The 18,897-nt window shown below is 34.9% G+C and overlaps 1 long non-coding RNA gene across 1 annotated transcript in view; it reads left to right on the forward strand.

Moving 5' to 3' along the window:
* The first annotated feature begins 289 nt into the window (after positions 1 to 289).
* The window catches only part of LOC118764074, a 22,964-nt gene continuing 4,356 nt past the window's right edge, over positions 290 to 18,897 (forward strand). Inside the window, exons 1-3 of the long non-coding RNA XR_004999862.1 lie at positions 290 to 301; positions 1,261 to 1,267; positions 15,162 to 15,323. This is a non-coding gene — a long non-coding RNA (uncharacterized LOC118764074). The remainder of the gene's footprint in view (positions 302 to 1,260; positions 1,268 to 15,161; positions 15,324 to 18,897) is intronic.

Genomic DNA, 18,897 nt, shown 5'->3' on the forward strand with positions numbered 1-18,897 from the left:
CCTCACAATACCGAAAATGTTTTAATATTTCCATCATTTTGTTGTTTAATTTTCTATTCTGTGCTTTGAGACAACGTCAGACTCAGGCATAATGAATAATTTATACCATTTATATCCATACTGAATTTACCTGTTTATTTATTTGACAATTTCATATATATATATTACGTGTGTATACATGCATTCTCTGTGCATATACATTTATGTATGTAAGTATGTATGCATGTATGCATGTATGTATATATGTAAAATTCATATATGCTTGTATATAATATTCCTGCATTCATGTATATATATGCATGTATATATATATATATATATATATATATATATATATATATATATATATATATATATGTATATATATATTATACAATTATATTATATATATGTATATATATATATATATATAATATATATATATATAATATATATATATATATATATATGCATATGCACCAGCACATATATACATATATAAACGCATGCATACATACATGTATATATATATGTATATATACACACATATGTATGCGTGAAAGCAAGTGCGTGTATGTATACACATCACGCCAGTGTCCCACCTCGTAACATACACCACAGCGCATCTCATGCAGAAACGCATTAATACATGCATTCACACACACACACACACCACACACACACACACACACACACATACGCGTAGGTGTGCACATACCTACAGACACACACATCTATAAATACCCATATGCATGCGTGTGTATGTGAACATGTATATATGAGTGTCTTTGTGTGAGATGTGGCATGATGAGTGTTGCGCAGGATGTGTGGTTTGTATGTCGTTGCCAATAGTTTTGTATATTTTGATAAAACTTCCTCTCATATCATAAAGATTTTAAAGAAATGAATTTCTCTGAATAGAAAATTTTTTATCCTCTATTATGTTCGTACATAACAAATTTCTGATAGTGTACATTTGCAATAACTTCTACCTCGCAAACATCTTTAGAAAACATTCGTTTCTATATCCACAAGAAATACTACACGAATCATTTGAATATCATACACTATTTTCACAGTCAGCGAACAATAAAAGGTTTTGAACTGGGAGCCAATCTATCAATCACTACAGAATAAATGGAAGTGTGCGCCTAATCTTAAAATTTTAATGATTGTAGGCAACAAGCAGAGTAATGTGGTTATGTGCGGCAAACATGTCCACAGGCTAGTGGCGCAATAAAAAGGGTAACGGAATATAAGCATTACAACCAGGGACTTTAGTATTGAAGTCAATCCTCGGTTTGTCATTACTTTTGCAGTACTGTACGTGCAGGAGGTGAGATGGGTTTGGAGAGAGCTCAAAATCTCTCGTGGAAGCGTCATCCAACCAAAGTACAAATATATGTGAAACTACCACCGGTATCATCTCTTGTGAAAGGTAGAAGAGTCCAGTTTGCTGGACATTGTTGTAGAGCAGAAAACGACTTAATTTCTACTCTTCTCCTCTGGAAGCCATCCGCTCGTGATACCAGAGGGCGCACACTCTCCTACCCTGATGTAGTATTCAGGGATACAGGCATCCAGCAACAGGACCTCCGTAATGCTATGATGGACCGTGAAGTCTGGCGTAACATAGTGAATTCCATTGTCTCGACCACGGTCGAACAATGATGATGATGATGGTTTTAGTACTGACATTGAAATGCAAATTCTTACGATCTCTGAAGGTCAGAAAGCTCATTCATGCTGATCTGTAGTCTATCGTAGAAGCAGAAAAGACAGAAAATAGACTGTTGATGCAAGGAAGAAGGCTCAGTTGTCATGTGTAGAGTTAAGTATCTTCTTACCCAAAAGAACTGAAAAAGCAGTAGCAGCGGAAGAGGAAGGAGAGGAAGAAGTAGAGGAGGAGGAGAGAGAGTACAGCGACAAATTGTAGGGTCATTAGCAATAACAGAAAGGTCCTAAACAATTGTTTCCAGAGTATCACTTGTCACGATTCTGAGAATAGCCAAATATCTTGTCTATCTATAGGTTGCTCTGATCTCATCTACGCGGCGAGTTTTTACCTGTGTGTATCTGTGTATGTATATGTATGTATGTATGCATGTATATATGTATGTATGTATTTATGTATGTATGTATGCATATGTGTGTGTGTGTGTGTGTGTCGTGTGCTTGTGTGTTGGGGGTGGGGGGAGAGAGAGAAAGAGAGAGACTATGGGAAAATATTCCGTGATTCCATTCCAGATTAGAATTTGTATTCTTAATAATTTCTGTTCTCTTCTCCACGCTCGTCACAAGATAACAGTTATCCCGGGCTCTGATTTGTGTCTGTTGGCTATATGCATTAGTTCCCTAATTGCCGAAAGCCCCTATCTCACTATTCGTGAGAAACATAATTTCTCTGCAGGTAGATTTCGATCGGCGTATAAATGCTGTCGTTATTTTTCTTGTTTTCCTGTCTGGCTATATCACTTAGCATCCAGTCTGGAATATTAGCGCTATAAATTATTAGTGGATTAGCTAGAGTATTGATGCCTATTACCTCATTTGAGCATTAGCTCCGTTCCAAGTATTAAACTAATGTATCTATAACACTTTTTTCTTTATATTATGTATGCTGTGCTCCGTCTAGTTCATTTATTCCTAATTTGTAATTCTGTGTTCCTTCTAATTCTCTTAGTTTTTTTTAAAGCATCGATTATGATGTTACAGATTTTTATTAATTTTGCTTCCTTTAAAGTTAGCATGCCGTATATTTCTAAACCGTATTTCATATCACTTCTGCTAAATCCAGGTATTGTCTGTAAAAAATATTTCCAGTCTGGTTTAACATGGTTGGTTAAAGATGTTATCCTTAGGTAGGTAGGTAGGTAGGTAGAGAAAGAGAAAGAGAAAGAGAGAGAGACAGAGAGACAGAGAGAAAGTATTTCAAGAGCCCCTTGAGATATTTCTCTTCTACTAAGGATAGGATGTTTCCATACATTTTTCTTTGCTTGCCTTTCTAGAATAGTTTAACATGTTTTTCATGAAATGTTTGATGTACCTGTTTTAACTGGGTCTACTTTAAACTTGGGTAATATTTCTGGAATCCGTGCCTTGATCAAACGCATCTTTGACATTGTACAGTCTTCATTTAACAGTTTGCCATAATTTTTCTTTCCAGATGTATGAGATTTTGCAGCATTCATTCTGTTCTTCTGGAAGTGCGATATTTTTTGGTCAAGATGTTAATTCACTCCCGCAATATTACTGCAGTTAAGGCTTCTAAATCCTTTGCATGTCCCGTGTATTACCTGTGACCACAAGACATATTTTCTTGCGTCCATACATCATATATTATACACGTACCCAACATTTTTCAATCACCGAAGCAACCCGGAACTTATGAAATGAAAACATTATATTACTCGGCTAACTAAAAGTCTGAAAACGAGTATAGACGTTTAGAACAAGCTTATAAAATTGCTTTGGAAAAAGTTACGATGTTGGCGGAGAGGTTACGGCAGTTCTGTAGTTTTTTTTTTATTATTTGCTGTCTTGAGAATTAAAATGGATATTCCTGTCAGTCAGCCATTCAAATCTTGTTTCCGGCTATTTCAATGTTTCTTTAAATATTTCTGCCAGCACTCTTATGCGTACCTGTCAAACGTTTAAAGCAGAAATTTATATCACTTTTTCATACAATCCAGTTATATTATGTAGAATTCGAGTTATTTTTCAAATGATATAGTTTCCCTCGATTGTTCTGGAGTATAATTTTACGTAGTAATTTCTGTCGATAACTATTCCCCTTGATTTCTATTTTAATTTTCACTTTGTCTTTGATAAAATGATATGGAGTCAATCTGTTGTATAATCAAATAATAGTTGTCAATTTTCATAAAGACAGAGATTTCGCTACTGGGGGACACTCCCTTCTTTCAGATATGTTTTAGATATAAGGTAATTTTGTTTTCATTAGCAATTTCATTAAGGACTAAACGATTTTAAATTTTATTGCTATCTTTTTCAGTATGGTTGTTTGCCGTGTTTATTAAGTTTGATATTCATGTGTGAGGAGAGATGAGTGAATACTCATATTCCATTGTGACTCCTGCTACTGTAGTGTAGTTCCAATGCTACAGATATTTTACTTTGTTTTCATAAAGTCTGCGATCATCAGATTTGAATTTTATATTGCTGTTGTTATGCTATCGTCAAGCTTTATTTTTTAAAAGAATCGTTTGTTGTTTCACAAAAAGTTATTCTAATTTCAAATTATTGTCATAATCAGAATTTCCATATTTAGTATTTTCTATTCTTAATCTTTCTTGTATTCGCATTTTATATACTTCCATGCGTTATTCGGAAATGGATTTTATTAGTATTCTGTAGGTTGTTAGAGCTTGATTGTGTCGTCTCGTTATTTATTCTGCTGTGATTTGTTACATATTTTGTTTTCTCCCGGTGCCATTCTAGCGACTTACGTTCTCATTGTTTTACCTAAGATGTCTTTATTTTCGTTGTTTATGTTGCTCTTGTTTCTTTTCGTTGGTTGTCTGCATTTTCTCAATGTATTATTTCTTTTAAGCATTATGTATCTCCACCTAACATCTTTGGTTTTGAGAATATATCTCCTTAATTTTGCCAATCTGTCGGCCTAAATATTCTTTTAGACTAGAGCTATTTTCTTTGCAGATACTATCTGTGCAAGCTGCGCAGTAATTCGATTTTCTTTTGGATAAAGTGAAGTACAAAAGAGTATTTTTCTCGCATCCATTTATGGCTTTCCGGTTTTTGTGAGACATAAGCAGTAAAGTCTGACCATATATCTCGATTAATCTCCTGATGAAAGGGTAACAACATGTTTGTTTTTGGCGGTGAAGAGTTTTTCACACACCATATATATATATATATATATATATATATATATATACGTTTAATCAATCCAAGTACGCATTCCCCTTTAAAGCTTGTGCCGAACGATGCAGTTTATATTTGTATTGTCTTTATTTGCGTGGGAGACTGAATCTATCTGATGGCTACTTGACTCTTACGCCATCAGTGTGTTCAGACGTGGTAGCAAATAGACCACTGGAACTAAAATTTATAATACTTTACCTAAACTAAACAAAACAGTATTAAAACGTCACTATTAAATTAGTGTATTACGTAAGTATTCTTCAGCATTTCGGTAATTTGTTTTCCATTTTCTCCGCTGTTATTTAATCGATGTTAATTGATTTCTTTCAGATCAACGAAGCGGTATTGTAATTTTATTGCTTGTCTTGGTACTCAAATTATCATAAAATTTATGAGAGGTGGCCGAGAACGGCGGCATTCATATGGCTAAAAGGATCTACTTTAAATATGTGGCTGTAGATTAGCGGGAAAAACCTGAGAGTATTCACTTAACTTTGGAGTGTCAAGGTAATCTGAGAGGGTTTCAGGGATTCCTCGATTCGCTCTATATAGTTGGCCCTTATTTTGAGGATCCTACATGAAAGTTAATTTGTTGTTCCATATTGATTTTGATAATTATTATTATCTATTTATTAACTGAATCATTATTTTTATTGTAGATTTCGTCCATCCCGTACAACTTCGGTGTTTGTGGGTAATAATAATGATAATAATAATAATAATAATAATAATGATAATAATAATAATATAATAATAATAATAATATAATAATAATAATAATAATAATAATAAATGTTCAAAAATAACCCCAAGAATTTTTACAGGAAGATAGGAAAAACAGCGTTTACTGTAAGGTCTGTTCCATCAAAAGAAGAAGTGCAGGGATTTTGGAATAAAATTTGAAAAGGCCCCCTGGTTTGACAGAATATCTACAGAACTGGACTCCTTAGAAGAGCAAAAGTGGGAGGGTGTCAAGGTAGAAGATATAAGATCTGCTCTCAGGAGGCCAAGCAAATGGAAGTCTCGAGGAAAGGATAAAATTCCTAACTTCTGGCTGAATGCCTTCCCAGAGAGCCATGAACTGCTAACAGAACTGTACAATGATGTTTTGCAACACCCTAGTAGGATGCCTCCTTGGCTAGTTAATGGTTTAACATTCCTGCTTCCAAAAAGTGAAGAAACAAATGAACCAAAAAACTATAGACCCATAACCTGCTTAACAACTATGTAGAAAACGCTAACATCTTTCCTGACGGAATATACTTATAGTTTTCACAAATTTTCTGATGCATAGCATGAAAGAGTGGAGAACCAAATTTTACTCAAGTAATGTATTCTTTGGAATAGTTAATATTAAAAGGGGAATCTTCCAAGGTGACTCGTTTTCTCCGTTACTTTTTGTAATTGCACTAAAATCCATAACAATGAAACTTAGGAAAGTTAAGATGGGTTACCGATGTGGGAAGAAAGGCCCATCATTGAACCATCTGCTGTTTATAGATGACCTGAAATTGTTGGGAAAATCGGAAAAATACAAAAAGAATGCAAACGCCGCCACGATAAAGTGTGTGTGTATCTTCATTGGCTCTTAAGCAGTAAATACCAATATGAAGTAACAGAGAAGTGGTATGAGAATGTACTAAGTAAAGTTAAGTAGGAGGATGGAAAAGTAACGATACTCTGGGACTATGATTTTCAGACGGATCGTGTAATCGAACACTGTCAACCGGATATTGTCATATTGAATAAGAGAGATAAAATCTGTCAGATCATTGATGTAGCCATACCAAATGACATGACTGTTGTGAATAAAAAGGTTGAAAAAAATCATCAAGTACTTCGAACTGAAAGTGGAAATGGCAAGACTATATGGAATGCGAGATGGTAACGTAAAGGTGATACCAGTGGTGATCGGAGCGTTGGGTTCAATCCCATTGAAACTTCAAAACTTCTTAAGGCAACTGGAAATCCCATGCAAAATTGATGTCTTGTAAAAGCAGTCTTATTGGGCACAGCGCACATCTTAAGGAAAGTATTATTTATCTGAAGTGCTTGTTGTGACTTGACAAATGACTAAAGACTCCGGTGCATTTTTACCTACACTATGTTACAAAGCAAATAATAATAATAATAATAACAATAATAACAATAATAATAATAATAATAATAATAATAATAATAATAATAATAATAATAATAATAATAATAATTCTTGACTGTAAGTATGAGATCATGGAGAACCACACTAACTCTGAACAGTGACAATGAATCCCTAAATGCTGGTGATGTAAAAATTTCCTGTGGCATTTTCCAGGGTGACTCACTGTCACCACTCCTCTTTTGTTTAGCCTTAATACCTCTCCCAAAACTGCTCAATGACGCGCAGTACGGGTATAAAATGTTTGATAAAAATATAAATCATCTCATTTACATGGATGATTTAAAGCTTTTTGCAAAAAATGACCAACAACTCAAGGGCTTACTAGCGATAGTCAAACAATTCAGTGACGACATCAGAATGCAATTAGGCCTCGATACATGTGCAAAAGCTACCTTTATCAAAGGAAAAATGACAGAAACATCTAACGTTAACCTTGACCAGCAGAATGTCATAAAAGAACTAGACCCAGCGGAGAGCTACAAGTACCTAGGGGTAATTGAAGAGAACGGAATAAGGCATGCAGAGATGAAGGAAAGGATCAGGAGAGAATGTTATCGAAGAGTGAGAACAATACTCAAGACAGAGCTGAATGCAAGAAACAAGATAGAAGCGATCAATGCATTAGCCATACCAGTCGTGACTTACAGTTTCAATATCGTTAACTGGTCAATTACTGAAATATGTCAGCTCGACAGAAAAATACGAAAACTGTTGACAATGCATAGAATGCACCGCCCTAAGGCAGATTCAGAACGACTTTATCTGCCAAGAAAAGAGGGAGGCCGTGGTCTTTTACAACTGGCAATAACAATGAAGATTGCTACAATTGGCCTAGACACCTACCTGAAAAAGTCTGAGGACTGGATGTTAAAACTTGTCTCAAAACATGAAAACAAGAAAGCATCATACTCAGTAACAAAACAGGCAAAGGAATATCTAAGTGAATTCCGAATACGACAAATTTCGGAATTAGAGATAGACATACAAGAAACAAGCACAGAAAAAGCTAGGCGCATGAAAACCCGTGCCAAAACTGCGGCCTTAGATATTCTGAATAATAAATGGCAAGAAAAACCTCTCTATGGCAAATACCCAAAGAGAGCGAATAATGCAGATATTGACAAAGCCCTGACCCACCAATGGCTAATGGCCTCTAGTTTAAAATCTGAAACAGAAGGGTTTATCATATCAGCTCAAGATCAATGCCTACCAACAAGAAACTACCAGGCCAACATATTAAAGAACGGCAGTAGCCCAACATGTCGTGTATGCCGACAACAAAATGAAACCATTGATTATGTTGTCTCCAAATGCAGTCTTCTAGCGCCTACAGAGTACCTCAACAGGTATGATAGAGCTGCACAATATATTCACTGGGTAATTTGCAAAAACCTGGATTTGCCCCGTGAAAAAAACTGGTGGGAACACAATCCACCTCCAGTGCTTGAAAATGACCACATCTCACTCCTCTGGAACTTCACCATTCAAACTGACAGAAAGATAGATGCAAATAGGCCAGACATCATATTGAAAGAATTCAGACAAAGAACATGCCTCCTCATTGATATGACTGTCCCAATCGATATAAATGTATTTGTCAAGACCTATCAAAAACTGAGCAAATATAAAGATCTTGAAATAGAAATCAGCAAAATGTGGAAGCTGAAGACTAAAACAATACCTGTTGTCATAGGTGCCCTGGGAATGATAGCGAAAGGGGCTGATTGCTACCTAACTCAGATACCAGGAAACCCCAAAATGGCAGAAATTCAAAAGATAGTGCTCATGGGAACTGCTCATATCCTACGCAAAATACTTTCTATGTAATTCCAAGGTTTAAAACAAACTTGTTTTTTTAAATTTATTTATTAGACATTCACTAGTACAACACCCGCCCCCAAATATATGGCACACTAGGCATAACAACAACGTGAACTTCCAACCTGTTGGTGAGACTTGGAGCCAACTTGTACAGACATAAAGCAAAAGTCAAACATATAATAATAATAATAATAATAATAATAATAATAATAATAATAATAATAATAATAATAATAATAACTCACCTTATAAACCGACAGATCTTTAAGGCTAGAAAATAAATAAATGTATATGTGCATATAAACATATATCACAACTATTTTTGTCTTATTTGTGTAACTATATATTATTTCATTACCGAAAAAATGGTGACCCCGACACAATGAAGCGGAGACGAGATAGAAAGAAACTTTTAACGTGATATAGAAAAGACATGGAACGATCCATCTCCCGACGTCATTGTACGGCACAGCACGTGTGATCAACAGTACAAATGAAAAATTCTTTAACCTTTGAGAAATTTTTATGATAGCAGAAAATATACCAACTGGCATTCCTGGTGATACCTGCAAATTCAGAAATAAATCAAGCAACCGCGGTCAGTTTAAAATTCCTCTATTGGTTGAATGACTCCATTTTATTGTTTGTCTAAGGAAGTGTACTCGGAATATTGCTGATGAGTAAGGCGGCGAGCTGGCAGAATCGTTAGCACGTCGGGCGAAATGCTTAGCGGTATTTCGTCTGCCGTTACGTTCTGAGTTCAAATTCCGCTCAGGTCGACTTTGCCTTTCATCCTTTCGGGGTCGATTAAACAAGTACCAGTTACGCACTGGGGTCGATATAATCGACTTAATCCGTTTGTCTGTCCTTGTTTATCCTCTGTGTTTAGCCCCTTGTGGGTAGTAAAGAAATAGGTATTTCGTCTGTCTTTACGTTCTGAGTTCAAATTCCCCCGACGTCGATTTGCCTTTCATCCTTTCGAGGTCGATAAATTAAGTACAGGTTGTGTACTGGGGTCAATCTAATCGACTGGCCCCCTCTCCCTAAATTTCGTGCCTTGTGCCTTGAGTAGAAAAGAATATTGCTACCAATTGTATCAAAGTTTCGAACTTGGTCGGTTCATTGTAGTTTATAAGCATCCTAAATATCAGATACTTGCTCATTCCTCTTCTTGGCAGTAAACATTACACCGAGTAAAAAAAAACAACTTATAAAACGCATCTCAGCTGATTAGCAAAGGTTATTACACAAAATTTTAATTGTAGATAGAAAACTATCTTAATTGCAGTGAGGAATAAAGCAATTGTTAGCTGAACGTACGTTAGAGAATTTGAACCAAATACCCCTTCAGACGCTCCCAATAAAGACACTCGGTCAACGTCAGTATCAGTTTCTCATGTGCTCTCGAGCACATTGCACAGGAAGTTGTCGCCATGGATTTCTGTTGGCTGCAGATTTCTCTACATCTGGCCATGAGATAGTGACCTTTTTTCTATCGGCTATGAATGTTCTGCGTCATGTAGTTTTTAGATTTCCTCTATTTATTTTCCCCTCCGGTGGTGTCCATTTGAAAACTGTTTTACCATGGCGTTGTTTTAACACCTGGAGTGCGTAACTTGCTTGTTGTAATCTTCGTTCTGTGATTATTTTACTACAGTGTCTTGAGTTGGCTTTCTTTATTAGAATGTTTTCATTAGTTACGTGGCCTTCCAGTAAATATATACTCTGCCTCATTATGCTCTCAGAGAAATGTCCGTTGAATACCCTACTGTTCTCGCCGATAAGGTACTTGAATTATCACCGAACAGCATTTCATTGGGAGTAGTATATAGTATCCAGCAGTATACTATATTGTGCTATCGATGAAGGACGCTATCCTGATAACATATCTATTGAAACCTGACTTACATAACAACTACGAAACTAAGATTGCTATGTTAAACCATAGTGTGGTCGCGAATGGGATCTCTATTTTGCAATGTTGCTTATTACCATTTTCTGGTAATATGTAATATTTATTATTACCATTTTCTGGTTTCTGGAAGGAAGCTATGCTTCACTATATGCTCTCATTTCTCTGTATTTCATTGAAAGATTGCCAGGTCTACGCTGATTACTAGGCTGAAATGTATATGACATAATTTTCCATGTAAATAGTGTGTATATAATTGTTTGTATATTTAGCTATTTACTAAATAGATGCTTTTATTCAATTAATCTTATTAAATACAGTTTTCTGCCAGTAATTACTTATAAAATTAAATATTCATCATGCATAGAATTTTCACGGGATCCACTAACAGGCAAAATATAAATGACTGAGGTTAATTACTTAGAGAGACCACCCGAAAGAAAACAATAGTTAAGTACTAATAGTTCTAACATATTTATTACATAAAATATGTTAGAACTAATTAAACTGTTAGTATATAAATTTAATTAATCTTGCCGAAAATGACTTATTACATCAATCGTTGTTCATTTGTAAAGATCAAGCAGCAGATTATTATTTTTCTATCTACACAGTTTTATTTTGTCTGCAGTGATTCATGCATATAGTTGTAATTCCTTCATGCAATCATTAATGAATTAATTAATTCTTTAGTTAATTAATAAATCAATTCAACCATCTCAACAATACGCCATTCAGTAAATCAACCAATCGCTTACTTAATGAGAAATTCGTTTGATAATACATTTATTAGTTCATTTACTGCTCCATCTTTTCAGTCACTTATGTTATCAATCTTTACTCATTCATTCAGTTACTCATTCATCGAATTGTCTATTCCTTTATTCACGAACTCATCAATCAACCACTTAATCAACCAATCAAACAATCACTCAATGAATCAATCTTTCAATCGATCAATCACTCATTCATCGACTTTTCTATTCCTTTATTCACGAATTTACTACTCACTCAGTTGCTCGGTCAATCAATCAATCAATCAATCAATCTTTCATTCAGTTAATTCTTCATCCAATCACGTACTCAATAATTCACTTCTTCACATATCCACACTTTTATTCAAGTATTCCCTCATCTCTTGACTTAATCATTCCGTCATTCCGTGTATTATTCATTCCTTCATTCACTCATTCATTCACTCATATATGTGTTTTTATTATTTATTCATCTCTTCGGCATGAATGTTCACGATAAAACTCATTTCAAAGGGGGGAAGAACATAAACAGAACTTGTAATAAAATATCTCCATGTGGAAAGTAATTAGGATTTCGACTTCAAAGAAGCATTAGAGAGTGATAAATACATATACGCGTACGTGCAAACACTAACATACACTCACACGTGTACTCATACACACAAGCACACATACGCACACACATACGTACATGTACACACACATGCCCGCGTGTACGAATACACTCCCACACAAACACACACATACAACGCACAAATGCAAGCATACACTCGTGAACACATATATAACTTTCTACATATACGCACATATTCCTGCACATGTACACACGCACAAACACATACACAAACACACACACGTACACACGCATACTATCTCTCTCTCTCTCTCTCTCTACACACACACACGCAAAAGCATTCATGCACATGTACATGTATACTCATACGAGGGGGTGCTGAAAACTTCCTGGCTTTAAGAGTATCGCGAAAGGGCTGGTTCGAGACCCAATCTTCCGCGCGCACGCGCGTGTATGTGTGTGCGTGCGTGCGTGTGTACGTATGTGTGTGTGAGAGGGTATGCGTGCGTATGTATGTGCGCGCACAAATATATATATATGTATATATACATACGTAAATCTCGAACGACGAGAGTGAGTGCTCAACATTGTTTATTTGGGTTTTAAGGTTACCATTGGTTTCATGTTAAGAAACATGAAAAAGAATGATTTTAGCGTTGCATATAAATTCTTTTGCCAGACAGTACTAATGCTGCATTAGAAAGGTTCAGCTTCAAGAATAGCATAAACTACATTGAACCAAATACAGGTAAATCAAGAAGATGCAGACAGTGGAAAATATTACCGTTTAACCCACCTTATATTCTGAATGTCGCCTCTGTTCTAGCTGGGAAATTCTTAAAATTAATAGATAATCATTTCCCACATTCAGACAAAAATCATGAGATGTTCAATAGAAACTCTGTTAAAGCTAGCTATAGTTGCCTCGCCAATACAGGGTCTATAATACACGACCACAATAAAAATAAACACACCAGAACAACCCTCGAAAGAAAGACACTGTAACTGTAGATCTCCAAACCGCTGTCCTCTAAATTATAACTGTCTGGAAAAAGTTAAGGATCCCAGCGGAGCAACTCGTTGAAAGAAAGATAAACACAACACCTGGCGTCATTCAGGAACAAAAATAAAAGACATACGACATCCTTATCCAATATGATATGGACATTAAAAGAAGGGAGAGTAAGCAAATCCCAAATAACATGGGGCATCATTGCTAAAGCCATAAAACGCAGAGGACGGGGTACCAAATGTGAGCCCTGTATCACTGAAATATTATACAGTCTGCAGATAACATCCTAAATATTAAGGATGAATCATTCTCTTTCTCCATACACAAGCAATATTTCACACTCCAGCATTTCAAAGAGGAATCAACACCCGCACTGCCAACCTCACAAAGATATTTTCTGTCCCTGAACGTGAACATTGAATATATGCAACACACGAATTCCATACATAGAAAAATGCATACAATCCCCACTGATGAACTACCTCAGCACACAAATTCACCAGCCAACTTGGCTTCCCCCACCAAAAGCTGTCAGCCAAGAGTAACGCCCCTTAATTTCTTGTTTTGTTTACAAGACTTTTTGTGAATTACCGAGACTTTTCCTGAGACATTTTGTGTTTTCATCAAAAATGGAGACGAAAACCATTCCTGTATGTGATCAGCTTGAACAATTGTTAAGATATGAAGATATGAATCCAATAGTGGCTTTCATACACAAATATATATATATATGCTCATATGTATTTGTTTAGATGTACATATTTATATGTATAAATATATGTATATATTTATGTATATATGTATCTGCATATATATGTGTATATGCATGTATAAATCATGCACATAATTGGAAATGATGTATTGTGGTATTTTTCTTGATATTTGCCTTCTCGTTGAAATCACACCTTCTGTGACCAACCTCCTATGAGCAGTGAGAAAGGGTCACTTCCAGGTGAAGCTAATGGATGGTAGTTAAGTGTTGGTGAAAGAGAGTAAGTAAAAGATAGAGAGAGAGAGAGAGAGAGAGATAGAAGAAAGAGAGGTGAGAAATTTTAAGAAATTGGTGAGTTGAAACCTAGTGTTGATGTGCATTGTTTAATGAGAATGAAGGGAAGACCATTGCCAGGATCGGTGGCCTTTGTTTGAAAGGATCTGTGGTTCTTTCGCATTTGACCTGATAATGTACCTGATGATGATCTCGGTGGAATGGAAAAAGACTACGTTGGAGACTATTATTTTGAATTTCTAATCTTTTTGATGTCTGAGGATAGATATTAATGTCTATGAGCCTTTTGCCGAATGCTATTTTGGAGAGTTAAAGAAGCAACTTTACTTTATCTTGTTTTATTCATTTTGTCCCAGCTAAATTTGATCTTTTTATTGTCAAAGAGAACAGAGATAATTTTACTGAAATAGTATTCAAATTATGTTATAGTGTTTTTGATGCATTGAGAAAAGCGCATTTGCTTAGCTAATATACTTTTTACGTTATTTCAAATTCAAAAATACAGTAAATTTTAATTAATAGTGCTCCTCTCACACCCTTTCCGTTGTCAATGCTTTCGTCCGTACAGTTGAAAGCGATCCTGCATATGGCTACACCTCAACAGAAACATGTGAAAGAATATAATAAAAGTTTAATGGTTTCCACGATGATAATATTACCAGCCATCGACCTTGCAGTCTATTGTTCTATACATACAAACACACGCGCGTGCACACACACACGTGTGTGTGTGTGTGTACGTGTGTTTGTGTGTACAGAACAATAGGCAATATAGAGGTTTAGAAATAATAACAATAATATATATATATATATATATATATATATATATATATTAGTAAAATGTAAAGGATTACCACAAAATGATTACCAGTTTGCTCTCGGTTAGGTATTCAAAATATGTTATTCAACAGTTTACATATAAATCCAATTAAGTTCTTATAAGATAAGAAATTGGAGGAATATGCCGTTGGATAATTCTGAATATATTTCCTTAACCATATAGGTTTCCTGGAGTATAAATATTGGTAATGTTAAGAATAGAGATTACTCCGAAGTAGCAGTAGCATTACCTTTAATTCTATAATTATATACTGCCTTTTAAGACCAACACTTTTTCAATTGCACCGACTAGTAATCGTTGCAATTGCAACCCTACTATAAAACGGTGCAGTCTCTTTGGGGTCTTAACTTGATAGCCGTTGGTGTGGCTGTTTAATGATTTTCTTTTATTAACTTTGCGTTGTATAATTTGGAGCTGTCCGTTAAGTCAGGCGCGTGCAATCTCTATTGGATAATAATTTTCAGTCCATCATTTCAAAACCTTGCATAGGTTAAATGATAATTATTCATTTATACTTCGCAAATGTGAATTTCCTCATGTGCAAGATTCTCAAAACTTGATCCTGTCTAGAATTTATTCATTATTCTTGGATGTGAAAATACAATAAAATTCTTCTAAACATAAGTCACATCTATTGGTTCCAGGTCTGTATGGTTTTGCAGTACAATTTAACTTCAATTTAATCCTATAGTCCTTGATAAAAAAAATAAATGGCCCCTTTTAAGGCCTAGTCAGGCTCATGGGCTCGGTTTCTCGGTTTCAATGGCGTATGTTTTCCCCAGCTGGACGGGACGCCAGTCTATCGCAGCGCTACTCATTTTTGCAAGCTGAGTAGAGTGGAGCAACGTGAAATGAAGTGCTTTGCTCAAGAATACAACGCATCGCCCGGTCCAGGAATCGAAACCACAATCTTACGATAATGATGCTGACACCCTAACCACTAAGCCACGCGTCCCCACTATATAGTCCCTGATACTATCCTTAAAAGACGAGATTAATCCGCTAAGACTCGTTTGGAAGTTTTTATTTTTGTCTTTAAATGAACTCAAATGATTTGCCAGGCTCCTGCCGATGTAAATATACATCTAAATTAAATTTTTAGTTTTACACTTATTTTACACAGAACAGGATTCCAGTTTAGAACTATTGCAAAGATAGCCTTTTATATCTCCATCAGACTTAGTTTGAAATAGAGATTGCTCGCATCTCACTTGACGGACAGCTCCAAATTATACAACGCAAAGTTTATAAAATAAAATCATTAAACGGCCATACTGAGGGATATCAAGTTAAGACCCTGAAGAGATTGCACCGTTTTATAATAGGGTTGGAATTGCAACAATAAATAATTGGTGCAATTGAAACACGTGTTGGTCTTAAAAGGCGGTATATAATTATAGAATTAAAGGTAATGCTATTACTACTTCGGAGTAATCCTTATTTTTAATTTTGTCTATATGTATATATATATATATTTCATTAGCTTACAGATGTTTCCACTATAAGAAGTGGTGGACTCATAGTTGAGTATCTGAGTAAGTAAATTGCATTTAATGTTTGATGCTCCGATGAAACTGTAAGACACTAAACTATGAGTTCCCACATCTTATAGTGGAAACAGCTGTTAGCTAATGAAATTCATAAAATGATCTTTCACTAGAGTGACCCAAGAATATTTCACGGGATTAACGGTAAACTCATTGGGTTATTTCTGAAAACTTTATCCAAAAAACCTGAAAGCGTAGCCTGTGTTTTGCATGTATCAAAAGATAATCGTTCATCTGCTAATCATTGAAAAGCGATGGAAATTGGAACAATTGGACTACTTAATGCACTTTATATATACACTTTTTTATACTTTGTGCACAATTTTATAAATTTAATACACAACACACTCGCTCTTTCTCTCTCACTCTTCACCTTACTCTCTTTTTCTCTCTCCTTTTTCTTTCGCTCTTGGCCTTTCCCTTCAACTAATAATGTGAAAGCGTTACAGATGGGCTAAGGAATGGAGAAAAAAACTCAGTTAAAAAATTACACATTTCATTCACCACCACTTTTCCTTCCCCTCCCCTGTGTGTGTGTGTGGTTTCCATCAATGAGATTAACATTCAAAATAATAGTCAACACAGAGCTACGGTAGAAGACACTTTCTAGAGGTACCATGCAGTGGACAGGAACCCAGAACTTAGTTGTTGTAAAGTAAACTTCATAATCAGACACCCATGTCTGCGTCTATAGGTATTATTTTATTTTATAACACAAATAGTGAATGATAAGCTAATCTATTATAAGTTTCTGATGAACTAGTCTCTAGAACCACATAGTTGAGAAACAAATTTCTTAACACAGTCACATTCTGAGTTCAAATTCAGCCCAACTTCTTTCATCTTTCTGAGGAAGGATTCGATAAAAAATTACCAATAAAATACTATGATTGACTGAATTGTCTTCTAACCCGGTTATCTTCCGGGCATAGAAATTTGTGGACTTGTGTCAATTAAAAAAAAAAAATTTCGATACAGATCTTTCTAAAGAACTTTCTAAAGATCATCTTACAATATAATTTATAATCATTTAAAAATATAACAAAATAATTGCAACATAAGACATATCATATCCCTTCATACCCATGGATAAGGAATAGAACTTATCCATGAAGCCATTTCAAACAGCTTCGACTCATATATATTAAAGAAAGGTTAAAAATCCCATATATCATATTACGTATATAAGTATTATATTTAGAGCACTCCATTTTATTTTTTTTCTAGAATAAAGTACATTCAAGTAAGGAATAAAAACAAATAACTAAATGGATAAAAGATAATAAGAAAATATTTATACGCCACCATTCTTCAAGACTTACTTAAAAATTCTCGTCTGACAAAAGAGATTTAGATTCACTAGTGACATTTTGTAAAACGAAAATGCCATAGAATAACGTGATCAGAATTCTGTCTACATTTTACAGTAAAAAAAAATTATTTAAAGTTTACTTTAATATTCATCGTATATGCAATTTCTTCATCCTCCATTCTCTTCATTCAGAGCTAAATATTGATCCTGATCTTTATATAATGTCCCCCATCAAGTATTTTCAGTAAACAACAATCAATGTAGGACAGCAATTCACCGATACATCGACTACAAATAAATGGACACAATCACTGGGAAAACTATCAATATGAATATTAACAATACTACTGACGGAACGGACAATGAAGAAGACAATACAACTTAGCTTAAACAACTTAGCAAAATAAATCTATCAAAAAGAGATAAGGTAAAACAAAACAAAAAAGGAAGAAACTGTACTAAGAATCTTTGTGAATTCTGTGTTCCAAAATCAACAGAAATACAATAGTTTAAGCCAACCCGAAAAACTGATTTGCCTAGATAACAATGTTTAGATGACAGATGACCGCATGAATGTCCGATAACCTAACAGTTTTTGCTTCTCATAGTAAATTATTTTTTCAAATATTGTTATTTCCATCATCCTTTCACGGATATTATTAATACTTATCAGCCCAAAAGTAATAGCAGTTCCACTAAACAACCATTGTCATCACTACAATCATCACTGTTGAAAACATATAATTTAATGGAAGTGTTTCAATGACGTACGCCATATTTTCATTTTACTGAGATTGCTAACCTGATACTCTTTCAAGTAATGAGAGATTTCTTCCTATTCATATGTTGTATAATATAAACGCATGTGCTGTTCGAGAATGAACGTCAATAATACGTGCAATCTGCTTCCATCTTGAAAACATTAGTGCACTGCTTGATTAACGTATGTTAACTACGATATACATTTATAACTTCGTGTCAGAAACGTCGCCTAAATCGGATTATTGGCTTTATCGATGTGCATTACATGTATTGGTGGCACTTCGCTGTTTCCTATTTTGTTCGCCAATAA

The sequence above is a fragment of the Octopus sinensis genome, linkage group LG7 (genome assembly GCF_006345805.1).
Source record: "Octopus sinensis linkage group LG7, ASM634580v1, whole genome shotgun sequence".
NCBI lineage: Eukaryota > Metazoa > Mollusca > Cephalopoda > Octopoda > Octopodidae > Octopus > Octopus sinensis.